Source organism: Diceros bicornis, chromosome 24, assembly GCF_020826845.1.
Source record: "Diceros bicornis minor isolate mBicDic1 chromosome 24, mDicBic1.mat.cur, whole genome shotgun sequence".
Classification (NCBI taxonomy): Eukaryota; Metazoa; Chordata; class Mammalia; order Perissodactyla; family Rhinocerotidae; genus Diceros; species Diceros bicornis.
The window spans coordinates 1993998-2008474 of NC_080763.1; the positions used below are offsets into that span (position 1 = coordinate 1993998).

A 14477-nucleotide genomic window follows, 5' to 3' on the forward strand; every position below is an offset into this window, starting at 1 on the left:
AAGCTCATGGCTCTCCAACCCTCCTGCTGTCCCTGGGATGCAGGACTTTGGGTGCTAAAACGGGGAGGGTTGGTCCCCCTATTTCAAAGCCAGGCCAGGTGTCGGCCAGCAGAGCCTCCCAGGCACTCAGCAGGGCGCCTGGCCCCAGCTCTACTCAAGCAGCTGAGGATGCAGGACTGCTGCCAAGAGGAGGTCAGCCCCAAGAGCTGCAGTTCCGTGTTCCTCCTGTCCTTCCACTACCAGGAGGAAAGCTGCTTCCTGTACCAAGCAACCAGCCCCTGAAATGTACTGACCAAGACACTTCATAATCTTTTCTCCTCATTAAGGTAAAATCTCTATTTAGAGAAAACTATGCACATGGGGAGGAAGGGGGTCTCTCTCTAGGCTTTCTTCTCCTCCTGAGTTCATCTAACCCCCATGAGGCCGGGTGGATACTAGGTCCTCAGGGAGTTCCAAGCAACATGACCTTCTAACATTTCTCAATGCTTTGTGACAAGTTACGAAAGGACCCCCACTTCCTTTGCCCCCATACCACGTTAAACAATGACACATGCCAAGAGCAACCTTCTCTGCAGTGTTTTGCATCATTCTCAAAAACAGTAACAAAACTTTTGGGACACAGGCTCTGAAGGAAACTGTCAAGAAAGCACGTTGTCTGATCTCTGAAACAAGCTCACATTACTAGTTCTTTGGATAGATTGTAACAACTCCCGACTTAAAACAAACCACTGTTAACTTTGAATAAGACTAAAGACAACAAGTGGCATTCAGGTCTTGAAAAATTCAATAACAACCTGCAACATGAAACAAAAGGATCTGCCAGGAGGTTTTCAAAGTAGAATGTCTTCAGTGCACTGTTCTGGGACCTCCATTGCAGAGTCCGCAAGAAAGGACTCACTCAACTGGATGAATTCCAGAAGCCCTCATGAAGGGAGCCAGGCCAAGGGGAAGGCAAACCCCTCATCCTGCTGTGGGATCCCAAGGAAGAAGTGAAGAGAGGAGCCCCTTCCCTGAGTCCCCAGGGTAAGCCTCCCAGTGAGGAGTGGGCTGCAACCTCCTCCACCCAGGATGCTGTCACATGCAGAGTCTGCAGAGTCAGACGCCTCTCCAGGACTCACCTCCAGTGCAGAGCCACCTTTCCCTGCACTGCCAGGACCCTTCTAGCAACAGAGCATCTGAGAGGAGTGTCAATTTGGAGGTAGAAGCTGCATTTGCTCAGCCACATTCCTGATCTCAGAGATCAAGGCAGGCTCCCTGCCATCAAAAGAGCAGAAAAGTCACGGCAAATGCAAGAAGATAGTGACCTAAGAAAGAACGTTTCCAGAATACCCTGTTTCTTGACATTGTTGGCCCCAGCCTGAATCAGTGGAGAGCAGAGTGGCTGGGGGGTGGGGGTGACAGTGTGGTGGAGGCCATAAGGTGGGTGCCAGTGGCCATGGGATGGCCGCAGTGGCCCGAGGTGCCCAGAGTAGAAACAGTGGCACAGACCAAGGCCACATAGCGCCTGGCGCTCACTCACCTTCTGGACCGGCCCCGAGGCCCCAAGCACAGAGTGCTGCCTGCCTCGGGCTGGACCGCCAGGGCGGTTGACTGGGCGGCAATGGCCGGTTACCTGTGGAAGGAGATGGCTGTTTCTCCTCGTTGCCCAGTGGTGGGAGCAGTTTGCGGCAGTGCAGTGATCACCATCCCGGGCCTCAGGCTGTCATGCTGCCAGGCTCCGGCCCCCTCCTCTCCACCCCACAGTGGGACTGCCACAAGAGTAAGGCTCGAAGTGACAATGTGCAGCAAGTGGGAGCTGGTCCCCACGCCCCGCAGGATGGCAAGATGGCGGCGCGTGCCCATCTGTCCTCCGTAAAGCAAGATGGCCACATCTGTGGGCCTAGGCAAACTGACGCCTGATGCACCCACCCTGGGGGAGCGCTGCCAAAACGCGTCTGTTCCGCTGCCCTGATGGGTCACTGCTGTGGTGTTCATAGCAAATGACCCAGACCGAGCGGGGAGGGACAATGTGGCCGGCCCTCCGAGAGGGGCCCCGCCGGACGCCAAGATGGTGACCGATGCACTTCCGCCCACACTTCTGGCCCTGCCCACGTTGCTCACCTGGATTGGCCCCAGTGGTTGAGCATCACATTCTGCTCATTCTCCTGGGCAGCGGGGAGAGGGACGCGGGTAGGGGCACCTGCACCGGTCAGCATGGAAGACTGTGCTCGCCTGGACTCTTAGCCGCTGGGACTGGCTGGCGTGGTTTGGGGCGGGGCCGTTGGGGGGAGCAGCTCCTCAGGTGGAGTGGGTGGGGGCAGCTCCCATAGTGAGACCGGTGCGTCTGAGAACCAGGTACCTGCGGGTCTGGACGCTCTTTCCATCCACCCTCGGTGCTCTGGCGCTGGCCTGACAAGCCCATGGCTGCTGGGGCAGGAGGGGCAGCAGGGAGTCAGGGAGGGGAGGGGCGTGCTGGGCGGGGCTGGGGCAATGGTTCTTGGGAGGCTTTTTCCTTCCCCGCCAGGATTAAGAAGTCCCTTCTCTGGAACTGGCTTCGGATCCAACCACACAATCCCTGTCTGTGTGCAGAACTCTTGCCCTGGTCTCAACCCTGGCAAAGATTTCTTGCTTTGACCAAACTTTAGTCAGGCTCCTGAACCTTCTTGTAGGCCTGTCTGTGCACTTCCTTGTAAAATCCAGTTTTAGCAAGAACCTTGCTAAGTCAGTTTAACCAGAACACCCACCCGTATGTCTGATCACCATCGAGATCTGCTCAGGCTCCTCCTCCTCCTCCACCATCCCTCAGGTGGTGTCTGATCACTCTGGCCTCTCTTTGGTAAGAATCCTGTTAGGTCAGGTTAGCCAGAAACCCCAACACTTGTTTTTTCTCTTAGTAATTTTCCATCCTGTGACCCCCACCATGCTGCCTGGCCATGAATTCCCACTTGCCCATGCTGCATTTAGAGTAGAGTCCAATCTCATTTCTCCCCTGCTGTGAATCCCATCACGGTGGTCCCTACGTATCACAGTGGTTCTGAATAAAATATGCCTTACCATCTTTGACAGGTGTCATTAAATAATTTTTCTTTAAAACCTCCAACCACAACAAAAACCCAGACCAGGCTCCTTTCCTTGCTCCCTCAAGCCATTTCAGAGCTACTTCAGATTCTGGCCCTGCTCTCCTCAGAGACCTCTATTATGTGAGTCATAAGACTTTTCCTAACTTTGGTGCATGTGTGGAGGGGGGCACACACCAGCATCAGTCTCTCCATGGGAACCACAGCACTTGCCAGTGAGCAGTCATATTTTGAAAGGAATCTCTTTCTCTGAGTGGTAGGTCTCAACAGTGAACTCAAAATATTCAGTGAACCATGTTGTAAACAGATGTGCTGTCATCTAGGCTGTGTTGTTCAATTTGAGCATTGACTTTAACTTAAAGTCAGCAGATGCATTATGTCTAACAAGAGAGTGAGCCTGTACAAAGGCCCTAGGATGTGGATCGGAGGGAGAGGGGAGAGAACAGGATCAGTTAGAGGACCAGAGATCAGAATGTGAGACAGGATTTGGAGAAGGAGCCAGAGCAGTCAGTAACAGCACAGCAGCCAGGTCAATGCCCCGCACACCATATCTGGGAGTCAGGACCATCTCCTAATCACAGTCAGTGGGGGACCCCCATTTCTGGTTGGATCTCTTGGGGGACAAGAAGGCAGTGTCTTACCACGTCTGTCTGTCCACATCTACCAGACCCTGGCCAGGGAGTGTGAAGCACTGATGCAGAAGTACCTGCACCTGCTGCAGATCGTGGAGACGAGAAGACAGTAGCCAAGCAGCTACGGCAGCAGATCGAGGATGGGGAGATCAATATCGAGCGGCTGAAGGCAGAGGTGACTGCTGGCTAGGGGTGCAGAGGAGGCTGGCCAGGGGGCCCAGGGCACAGGCCAAACAACTCACACTCTGGGCTCCTGCAGGATCGGGGGGGCACATGACCGGCACGGGGACCAGCTTCCAGCCACAGCTATGCCAGCCTAGAAACTTAAATTTAGTGATGCTGGCAGAGTGGGAAGGGCCTTAGCCAGATGTGAGTTCAGATCCTACCTCTGCCACTCGACGGTTGCAACCTAGAGTACATCCCCCCATCATCTGTGCCTCAATTCCTTCATCTATAAAACAGCCTTTTTATACTTGCCTTACAAAGTTGTGAGGATTGAGGGAGGTTATTTATGGGCGAGTTTTTAATTACTCTGCTGATGACCACATTGACTAAGCATTCCCACATTATCAGCTGAAGTGTCCGAGGACACAGGGTTACTGGTGAGTCATCATAGTGTGGGCTGCTGGCTAAGTTCTAAGCAGTCGTTCCCTCTGCCTGTCATAAGAGCTCCTACAGGGGCTCGCCAGGCATCGGTCTGGAGGCCACGCTGTTCCTAGGTTAAGGTTTCTAGAACTTCACTACTCAAAATGTGGTCCATGAAGCAAGAGCATGTTAGAAATGCAGAATCTCAGGCCCTGCCCAGACCTCCAGAATCAGAATCTGCACTTTCACAACATCCCAGTTGATTGCCATTTACATTAAAGCTTGGGAGGCCTTGGCTCTCTGTCTCTTAGACGCCCCTCACCAGCTGTCTACCCCAGCGCCAAATGATGTGATTGCCTCTCCCCCCTCATCTCACCAGTATGCATCAGATGCTCAGAGCAATTTGGCCACATCACATAAGGACCGTGGACTCTGAGCTGAGGATGGGAAAATGGAAACAGATTCTAACCAGGGTTGGCTGCATGATTTCTAGGGCCTGATGCAAGGGAAAAATGCAAGGCCCTGGGTGGAGTCGGGGAAGTCGACCTCCCCTTCTCACAGCCCACCAACCCACCCATGGCAGACAGGAGACCCCCCAATATCAACCTTCAACCTCCTCTAAACTCTGTGCCATGATACACTTGGTACCTAGATGAGGGGTGGCCAAGATGCCCCTGCTGAGTCACCCACCTAGTGCCCTGGCATTGTCTCCTTACCTTGTCCTGAGACAGGATCGGGTGTTCACTGCACCCGCCATTTCTGCACCTACCCCAAGGCCCCTGCAGAAGGTGGAGGGTGACTCACTGTGGAATGTGAGACTTCCTGGCTGACTCCACCCATTTGCTCCCAGAGGATAGAGGAGGTCATGGGTTCTGGGGTGCCGGCATGTGGGGAGCAAGCAGCTGAGAAACCATCCCAGGGAGGCAACAGGAGGCAGGAACACGTGAGGGCTGAGGCTCCAAGCCCCTGGGGTGTGCTCCATTGTTCCATCAGATGTTTCTCATGAAAACAAATTCAAAGAGAAATAATAACTTCAAGGTTGCAACTGCAGAACTTGAAGCCCCAAGCATGGGGCCTTCTGAGCACAGGACCCCATCACACGCCCTTGAAGCCAGCTCTGCCTGGAATGTTCCAGGCTCTGAAGTTGCTAATTCCACCTTATGGTGCCGCTGCCAAGCTCTGAACTAATGATCACATCAGCTTGAAACTTGAGCTTGAACAAAAGTTTCAGATTCCACACACCTCCTCTACACTGCAGGAGGCACTGTCAGAGATGCTTTCTTAGTCAGTCCCCATAACCATCCTCATAGGTTGGAACGAGGAAGCAGGCTCAGAGAACTCAAGGCCCCTGACCAAGCTCACACAGCTGGGAGGTGGCAGAGCCAGGACTAGAACCCAGGTCTGTGTGTCTACTTGCCAGTCTTGCCACTCTACTTGTGGGTCCTGGGATCGGGGCTTGTCCCGTGTCTAAACCATCTAATTCATTCTGAGATCTATCCCAGCCCTACACATATCCCTGAAACCAAGCTGAGTCCTTGCTAAGGACGAAGGAATAGGTCTAAGGACCAGTACCAGGTTAGTGGCTTCATGATCAAGGGTGTCATTCACTCACTCACTCGTTCACTAACTGCCTAAAATCTGCTGACCACTGCCTCATCCTCTTCCCCAGGCTCCTCTTACCCCATCACTCGGGGCTCCAGCCAGTGTCCCTGGTCATGAGCTGTGCACACCTTGGCCTTTGCATATGCTGGGGCTTCTGTTTGGAGTGCCCCTTCCACCCCCACGCTTCCCTGCCTGGTGGAATCCTACCAAGCTCAAATGTCTCCTCCTGGGGACTCTCATCCCAGAATGTGCTCCATGACCCCTGCTGCCACAGCTTTCCCACCCTCAGAATGCCATGGCAGACCCAGCTCCTCAGGTGTCTGTCCCTCACCTGGTCTGGTGGGACTTCCTTGAAGGCAGGGGTGTCCTTTATCACTCTGTCCCTTCTGCCTCGCACATAGTAGGTACTCTGTAAGGACTTGATGAATGAATGGACATCAGGTTCTGTGGGAGGCAGTAAAGAGATGGAAGCTTCTAGCCTTAAGGTCTGATTATGGTAGAGTGTGATTGGAACCATAATAGAGTTTGCAGTGTGAACCCAGGTAGAAAATGAGTCATTTTATGGCCAAAGAAGGTATGGGTTCATAGTGCATATGGCCTTGAAAGTTTTCGGGGGTTGGTAGGCCAGAGAAGGGGTGGGTGCAAAGGGCAGGGCCCTCTCTGGTGCTGGAGAGCACAAAACTGGTCAGTTTTGGTGAAAGTGTGTGTGTGTGTGTTTGTGTCAGCGTGGCAGCAGAGGCCTTTGTGGTGGGAATTAGGAGCAACGTTTCCAACTGAGTATATTACTCTCCAGGGAAAACGATATTTTTAAGTAAGACTTTTTTTGTGTGTGTGTGTGAGGAAGATAAGCCCTGAGCTAACATTCATGCCAATCTTCCTCTTTTTGCTGAGGAAGACCGGCCATGATCTAACATATATTGCCAGTCCTCCTTTTCCTCCCTAAAGCCCCAGTACATAAGTGTATATCACAGTTGCACATCCATCTAGTTGTCGTATGTGGGACGCCGCCTCATCATGGCTGGACGAACAGTGCGTCAGTGCGCGCCCGGGATCCGAACCCGGGCCACCAGTAGCGGAGCGGGTGCACTTAACCACTAAGCCATGTAGCCGGCCCCTAAGTAAGACTTCGCAATATCAGCTTGGTAAACCTTTCTGGCTGTAGTCTTTGTCTCTCTCTCTCTCACTCCCTCACTCTCTCACTCTCACTCTCTCTCTCTCTCTCTCTCACACACACACACACACACACACACACACACACACACCCTGCAGAGCAGAGGGCACTTGTATGTTCTGGAGGGGCTCCAGGAAGGTGAAACAGAGCCCATTTCCCAGGAAGTAGGCCATCAGGTAGGCAGGAGGTGCTGAGGAGCCAAGTAAGTGATGAGTGACGCCCGTGACAAAGACAGAGGGTCATAGAACGTCAGAGCTGGGAGGGATCTGAGAACTGAGAGGTCCACAGAAGAGGAAAGGACTTATCCAAGGTCACTCCAAGGTCACTTCCAGTGCTGGAATCCAGGCTTAACCTTGGGTCTCCTGGCTGTAGATCCATGGCCTGTGCCTGCCACACACGTTATTCCTTCCTTGCTGGGGAGACGGGCCATATAAAATGTGCATATTCAGGAAACACTGTGTCACCTGGATGGCCTCAAGCTCTCATGGTCCACCTGATAGCCAGAAAACTTCCTCAAGCCCCATCCCACGTATTCCTGAGGATTTTCAGGGTCTTCCATTTTCCTGGCCACATCTGGCTTCCAATTCTGCTCTCCTGGCTTCTTGTATCACCTTTCACAGTGCCAGTCTCCACTCAGTCTTGACTGCTCCTTACCCCCTTGTGGTCGCTCCATGTGTCCGTCAGGTGGAACTAGATTCTGCTGCAATTACAAACAGCCCCCAAGTCTCAGAGGCTTAAAACAACAAAGAATGCTTTCTCTCTCACACTGTGTGTCCATTGTGTGTTCTGCTCCACAACATTCACACTCAGAGTCAGGGACACAGGCTGACGGGGCTCCCACCATCAGGAAATTCACCAGTCCCAGGGCAGGGGAAGGAACGTGGCAAATGATGCCTGACAACTCTGCTCACGTTTTATTGGACACAGCGAGTCACATGACCACACCCGACTTCAGGGCCCTGGGCAGTACAGTCCTGCCCTGACCCAGGAGGAGAACCAGAGTATCCAGGAAAGCCCTAATGACACCCAGCTGGCTCTTCCTTCACTCCCCAAGCCCCCAACATGAGCCAAGTATGGACCAGACTTTCTGAAAGGCTTAGATGCACTCGAGGGGGTTTCCAGTACTGAAACAGAAAACAGCTGAAAGCTGAATAGAAGACATCCTTGCCCTTCTGTCACTCAGCCTTTCCTGCTACAGGGATTTCTTGCTGACCTCCTCTCCTCACGCTGGCCTCTCTCCACACTCTCCCAGCTGCCATTTTGGTGGTGGTGGGGGTGTTCATAATCCCTTTATCTGCCAAGACCCTCGCCTTACATCCAGTGATGTGCTGGAGCTGGCTCACACCAACTTGCAAGTCGGTTGTGAAATTTTCAAGAATCTTGCAAGCTTGTTATTCACTCTTTGGTAGCTTAAAATGGGCCAAGGTAGGAATGTTTACAGCATGGAAATTGGCCAGTGCTACCAGTCAGAGTTTTTCTTTCAGAGAGCTGGTCATTAATCCTTTACCAATATACGCTTGTCTACACCTTTTTTCAGGATCAGCTAAATACTTTGCTGGGCCCAGTGCAAATTGAAAATACAGGGCTCTTAAGAATTCCAAGGCAACAACAGCAAAGCCTTAAACCAGGCATTAGGCCCTTCTTAGCAGGCTGTGCACAGGTCAGACATCGAGGACACTGGCCCTGTCTCTACTCCCTCTATACCCTCTACACTCAGAGCCCCCACCAGCAGCCATCTCTCCCTAGAGGTAACGGGAGATCACACCCAAACAAAAGCAAAGTTATTAAGCAAAACTGTCCAGCTCTGCTCAGTCTCTTCTCTCCCATCTAAACAGCCCTCTTGGGCTTCATCTTCATCAACTAAAAAGCTCCAAGGACCATCTAAAACAAAGGGAACATCCTCTTCTGAGAAGAATCCTTCCCTCTTCTAGAATCCTCAGTTTGGCACCATTTCATTGTTTTAATAGCTATTTTTCTCCCATTTATGATTGGAAGTAAGTTGGGACGGCTCAGGCAGCCCAAAGGGCAGGGTAGGAGTTTAGAGATGGTCGTGGTATTTTCCCGGCTTGGGAGCACTCAGAATCCTGGAAGGCTGACTCTGCAAGAAACTGCAGAGATCTTTAGTTCAGGGTTTAAGGTAAAACTGTAGCCTTGGGATCAGGTTTACAAACCAAATTTGACATGGAGAGGGCCACCTTGACCCCTCCCCAGGCAGCCCCTCTGCAGGGCCCACTCTGTGCCTTGAGTCCTGTTTCCCATGTTCCTCCTGCCATCCCCACCCCTGCTGCCCTGCACTCAACACCCTGTTGTACTCTGCATCTTTGTTCACATCATCCTCTCTGCTCCAATTCCTTCTATACTCTAGCACACCTGTTGGGTTCCTTTTTGTGTGTGTGTGAGGAAGATCAGCCCTGATCTACCATCCATGCCAATCCTCCAATTTTTGCTGAGGAAGACTGGCCCTGGGATAATATCTGTGCCCATTTTCCTCCAGATTTATATGGGACACAACCACAGAATGGCCTGACAAGCGGTACATCAGTTCGGATCCTGGGCCGCCAGCAGCGGAGCTCATGCACTTAACTGCCACACCACAGGGCCAGCCCAATTGGGCTCCTGTTTTGTCCTGCAAAACCTCTGGGTAGTGCTTGTGGATTCCATGATGAGACCCTCCCACTGCAGTAGGGGCACCCCTCTCTTCTGGCCTCGCCTTGTTGGAGTATAAGCTACCTCTGTGGGTTTCTGACCCCCTTCTTAGGCTGGAAGCTCCTCCAGTGAAGGGATCTGACTTATCCAACTCTGGGGGTGTCTCACCCATGCCCAGCATGGTGCCCACCACACGGACTCCATCAGGACATACTGACAAGATTGGCATAAAGGGAGACAGAGATGGGCATCTCTTAGGCTTGGAAGAGGCCAGAGGGAATGGAGAAGGAAGGAGAGAGAACTGAGTTGTGTGGCAGCTGTTTGAAAAGCAAGAAGTACAGAGATCTTTAGCAAAATCTTGACTGCTAACAAAAGAGAGAAAACCATGGACTAATTCCTCTATCAATGACTGCACTGACTAAATGCATTCTGGAATAAAGACACTGTCTCCAGAGAGGGGACTGTGGTGGGGCAGGAGCCAACGAGCAGTGCCGCTAAGGAATGTGGCAAATGAAGGTTTGCCTCTGATGGGCCAAGAAGGCCAGACTGTGGGGTGGCAAGTGGGGAGGGCTCAGCTGAGACGCCAGACATTGAGCCAGGTTGGGTAGCCAGAGCTGGACTCTAGCCGGCGAGTTGTGGTAATAAGCCAAAGTCCCAACTCTCCATGATCATCGTTGACAAGGGTCAACTGAGCAGGCCTTGGACGTCAGCCAAGCCAACCTGGACCCAAAGCAAATGCATCCTCAGAAGGGACCTGCAGGATAAGGGAAAGGCTGTCTCTGCAAGCTCAGAGGGGCTGGGGCTCCTGCCGCCATCCTGACATTGGCTCCTAGCAGGGATGGGCTGTGGCCTAAGGCTTCTGCAGGGTCCCCAGGCTCACAGCTCTCCAGAGCTGTGCCCACCCAGCCCAATCCTTAAATCAGACTCCCAGACTGCCGACGTTGCCTGTACAGGGAGTAGAGCGCCTGACATGACTGCATCTGGTTTTTGCTCTGGTCCCTGGGGAGTAGATATCCTGTAGATGCCGCTGAGAAGAGCACCATCAATTTTACATACAGACTACATTTACCCACACACACACACACACCCACACACCACACAATCCTAAAGAGAAAAGGATACCACGTGCAAATCTCAGAACTGGCAAAGAGAACAGACTGGCATGGGGGTGATGACATCAGGGCAGTGAGGGTGCTGACTGGGCATCCACGTGTCTCTGAGCTCTCCATGAGCCTATGTGTGAGTCCCTTAGCTCTTTAGAGTTCAGATCCAAGAACAGCCATTATTTCATGTGCCAAGGTTCTCAGAGAATCGAAAAAATAGAAAAGTCTGCATTGGCACTGAATATTTCTCCATTACATATTTTCAGCCACTCTTAAAGCACAGGCTTGGGTAGTTTTAGCAACCCGGAAGTGGAGAGTGGGTAACTGTCTCATTTTGCTTTCAAAGTGCTCCATTCATTCAATTGTCAGAGTCCATTCATCCTGTGGTTCAGCTAGTGGCCTTGAAGGGACAAAGCCACATGCCCTGGAAAGGGAGAGGAGCTGGCTCTGTGGCATGTTTGTGATTTCCTGAGCTACTATCTTTGGACATGTGCCACACAGTTCAAGGGTGTCTCTGTGCCCACTCAGCACGTTCCACCCCCTGCTCTTGTACTGAGAGAGTGAGACCCCAGGGTGGGGGTTTGCCCTCAGGGCACAAACTCCTGGGAGAGGAGACAGCCCCCTGTGACAGCTCACAGAAGAGGAAAGCACCAGGGGCCTCCAACAGCCAAAGTGCTGGGTCATCACAGAGGGAGGGAGCAGAGAGCACACGTCGGGAATGGGACTAGGGAGGGGTATCTGATGTGGCAGAGAAAGACAGAGACCACTGCAGGGATATGAGGACAGGATCCTAGGCTGGGGCTGCCCTGACTCCTGGGGGGGTTCATTCTTTCTCTCTGGGCCTGTTTTCCTGTCCACAAATGGGGTGCATGACAGAGTCCCTTTGGCTTCCCCTCTGCTGTTCAGCTCAAACCCCAGACACATTGGGGTGGTTCCCAGGTCTCCAGGGTGGTAGGAGCTGAGGGTGATGAAGAAGCACAGAGGAGGAACAGTTGGGAGAGGAGGGGGCTGCAGGAGGTCTCTCTGGCATCCTTACAGCTCATCCTGGGAGAGGAGACTCGGGCTGTGTTCTGGAGCTGGCTGGCTGGGGAGCATGGGCTGGAAAGAGGGTGCTTGGAGGGGAGCCACGGAAAATGTGGCTGCCAGGGGTGCTCAGAGGCCCATTACCCAACCTGGTGCTAAGCTGCCAGTGAGAAGGCATGATCCCCAGGGCTCTCTAGGTGGTGACAGGGCAGGTGCTTGGGAGAATCTGGGTGTTTTTGCTTTTCTAAGTTCTCCCCCAAAAGGGGGTGGTGGAGAGCTAGCATTTACTGAGCACCTCCTCTGCACCAGACACTCAAATGGTCCCATTACTTACAAGGGTGACCTCATTTCACCTTCATATTTTACAGGAACAACCTGAGGATCAGAGATGTTAGGCATCTTGCTGGAGGTCACACAGCTGACAAGCAGGATAAGGTGGATTTGAGCCTGCTTTGTGTGGGTCTCAAGCCCTATCTCTTTTCACATCATCAGTGGCATTTCCTCTGAATTCTCCAGAGCCCTGAGTTCCTCTAAGATCCCTTAGGGTCACCGCAGCAGGTGGGCACTGAGGGTGCCAGGAAGGCTGGCAGCAAGAGCAGCTCCCATCCTCTGCCAGCTTCTGGGGCATGTAACCCATGTTTAGAAAAGTCTATGTTTGGTTTAGTGCTCTGCTGTCACCATCTTGAAATTTTGTCATTTTTTAAGAAGGAGTCCTGCATATTTTCTCTGCACTGGGCCCCACAAGTTACATAGTCCATCCCGCTGATGGGGTTTTCACATAAGGTGTCACTTGAGAAAGGCTGCTCGAGTCCCACCGGTGGTGGCAGCCCCTGCCCTCTCCCCGGTCCCCTCAGCTCTGCTGGACTTGGGCGAGGCCTTGGAAGGGCAGGAACTCCGTGGCCGGGGCTTACCCTGTGGCTCCTCTGTCAGTGAGGCCATCGTGTGTTTGCACCAGATCTTTACCAAGGCCTGAAGACCTGCATCTCCAGCTGGCCCTCTGGGATCTGGGTGAGCAGGCAGCCCTGGCAGAGGTCCTCAGCCCTACCTGCACCCAAATCCACCTGAGAAGTCCCTCTCCAGGGCCCACTCCTCCAGGCTGGCGGCACTTCCGTCCTCCCGAGGTGTAACAGCGGCCCCTTAAAAACACACAGAATCCCTCAGAGGGAGCAGAAGAGGAAAGACAAGTCGGCAAAAGCTGTTTTTCTAGGAGGAAGCGATATATTTTTAGTTCGTTATCTACTTTTCCCTTTTAAAAATTATATATATGAACCCATTTGAGAAAATTTGACAATCTAGAGAAGCAGAAAATGTTAAAAGCTATATCAACCATAGTTCTGCTTCCCAAAGATAACCACTGTAAACACTGTTGTAGTTTCTTGAAATTTTTTTCTATGCACAGATCTTGGGTTTTTTCCCTCGGCTTTATTTACGTAATGTCACATATATGAATGTTGAATTTGAATCTTGATGTGTTTGTTTTTTTACTTAACATTATAGCACAAGTGATTTCTCATGCTGAAAGTATGCTTTTTTGGTGGCTGTATGATGCTCCAGTACCTGGGAGCATGCCATCATCCATGCAGCCATCTCCCATCATTGGCTCTTAAAGTTGTTGCAAATTTTTGTTACTAGAAACACTCATCTCTGCATCTGAAATGTTCATATGAGAGAACGTCTCCTTGGGACAGGTTTCCAAAAGTAGAATGACTGAAACAACGGGTAGAAGCAGGGTCAAGGCTCCCACTCCGTCCACCCTGCGTCACTGCTCTCCGAGCGGGCTGCACCGCCCTGACGGCCCCGAGGGCTGCACAGCAGGACCCCTGCATCACACCTCTCCCACACTGAGTGACATTTTGTTGTTCACTTCTCTAAGTCAGAGAGCCCTGCTTTTCCTCCAAGGTCACAATGGGAAGCGGCCCTAGAAAGACGAGGTCTGCACTTCCTGTAGTTGCGTGGTTGAAGGTGCCGTCCCTTGGGTAGTGGAATGCCCTGTGTAAGCTCCCACTTAGAGTTTATCGCAAAGGAGGCATGTTTTTCTTTAATGGAGTTTATAAGCAGAGGTTTCAGTGGACCCATCCCTGCCAATCAAGTACCGAAGGGCAGGTTTGGGGAGATTGGCTGGGCTTTCGGGGGCTGGAAGTCAGGGTATTGTGTTTCCAAGAAGTTGGGACAGAGCAGGCCAGCAGCAGACCCAAGTTGCTAAACCTGGGGAGGTGTGGAAGGACAGGGACACATGGATAAAGGGACAGACAGCTGAAGGGACGTGACTCGGGAGGGCATGTCTTGTGGAGGGAAGCCCCAGAATGGGGGACTCAGGAGACCTGGTTCCAGGCCAGCTACTGACTCACCTTATGACCTCGGATGGGTTACTTCTGTCACTGGTGGGGCACTCTGGGTGGGAGGCCTCTTGGGGGAGCCAGGGCCAAGGGGGATGTGGAGCTGCAATTCAGTGACCACAGAGGCCTCAGCTGAACCCCCAAAACTCCAGAGCTAGGTAGCCCTTCAGACCCTTCAGGTGGCGAGGCACACCACAGCACCCACAACAGCCCTCTCCGACCTTCCAATACACAGGTGTCAGACAAGATGGGGCCCCATCTCTATAAAGATCTGTGACTCTGATGTTGTCCTGATGCCTGGGGCCACCTATCTGGCCCTGGAT

The 14477-nt window shown here is 52.4% G+C and overlaps 1 protein-coding gene across 1 annotated transcript in view; it reads right to left on the reverse strand.

The window, feature by feature from the left end:
• LOC131420733 (ral guanine nucleotide dissociation stimulator-like) overlaps positions 1 to 14477 on the reverse strand; it is a 396596-nt gene that overhangs the window by 25182 nt on the left and 356937 nt on the right. The gene's annotated exons all lie outside the window — the stretch shown is intronic.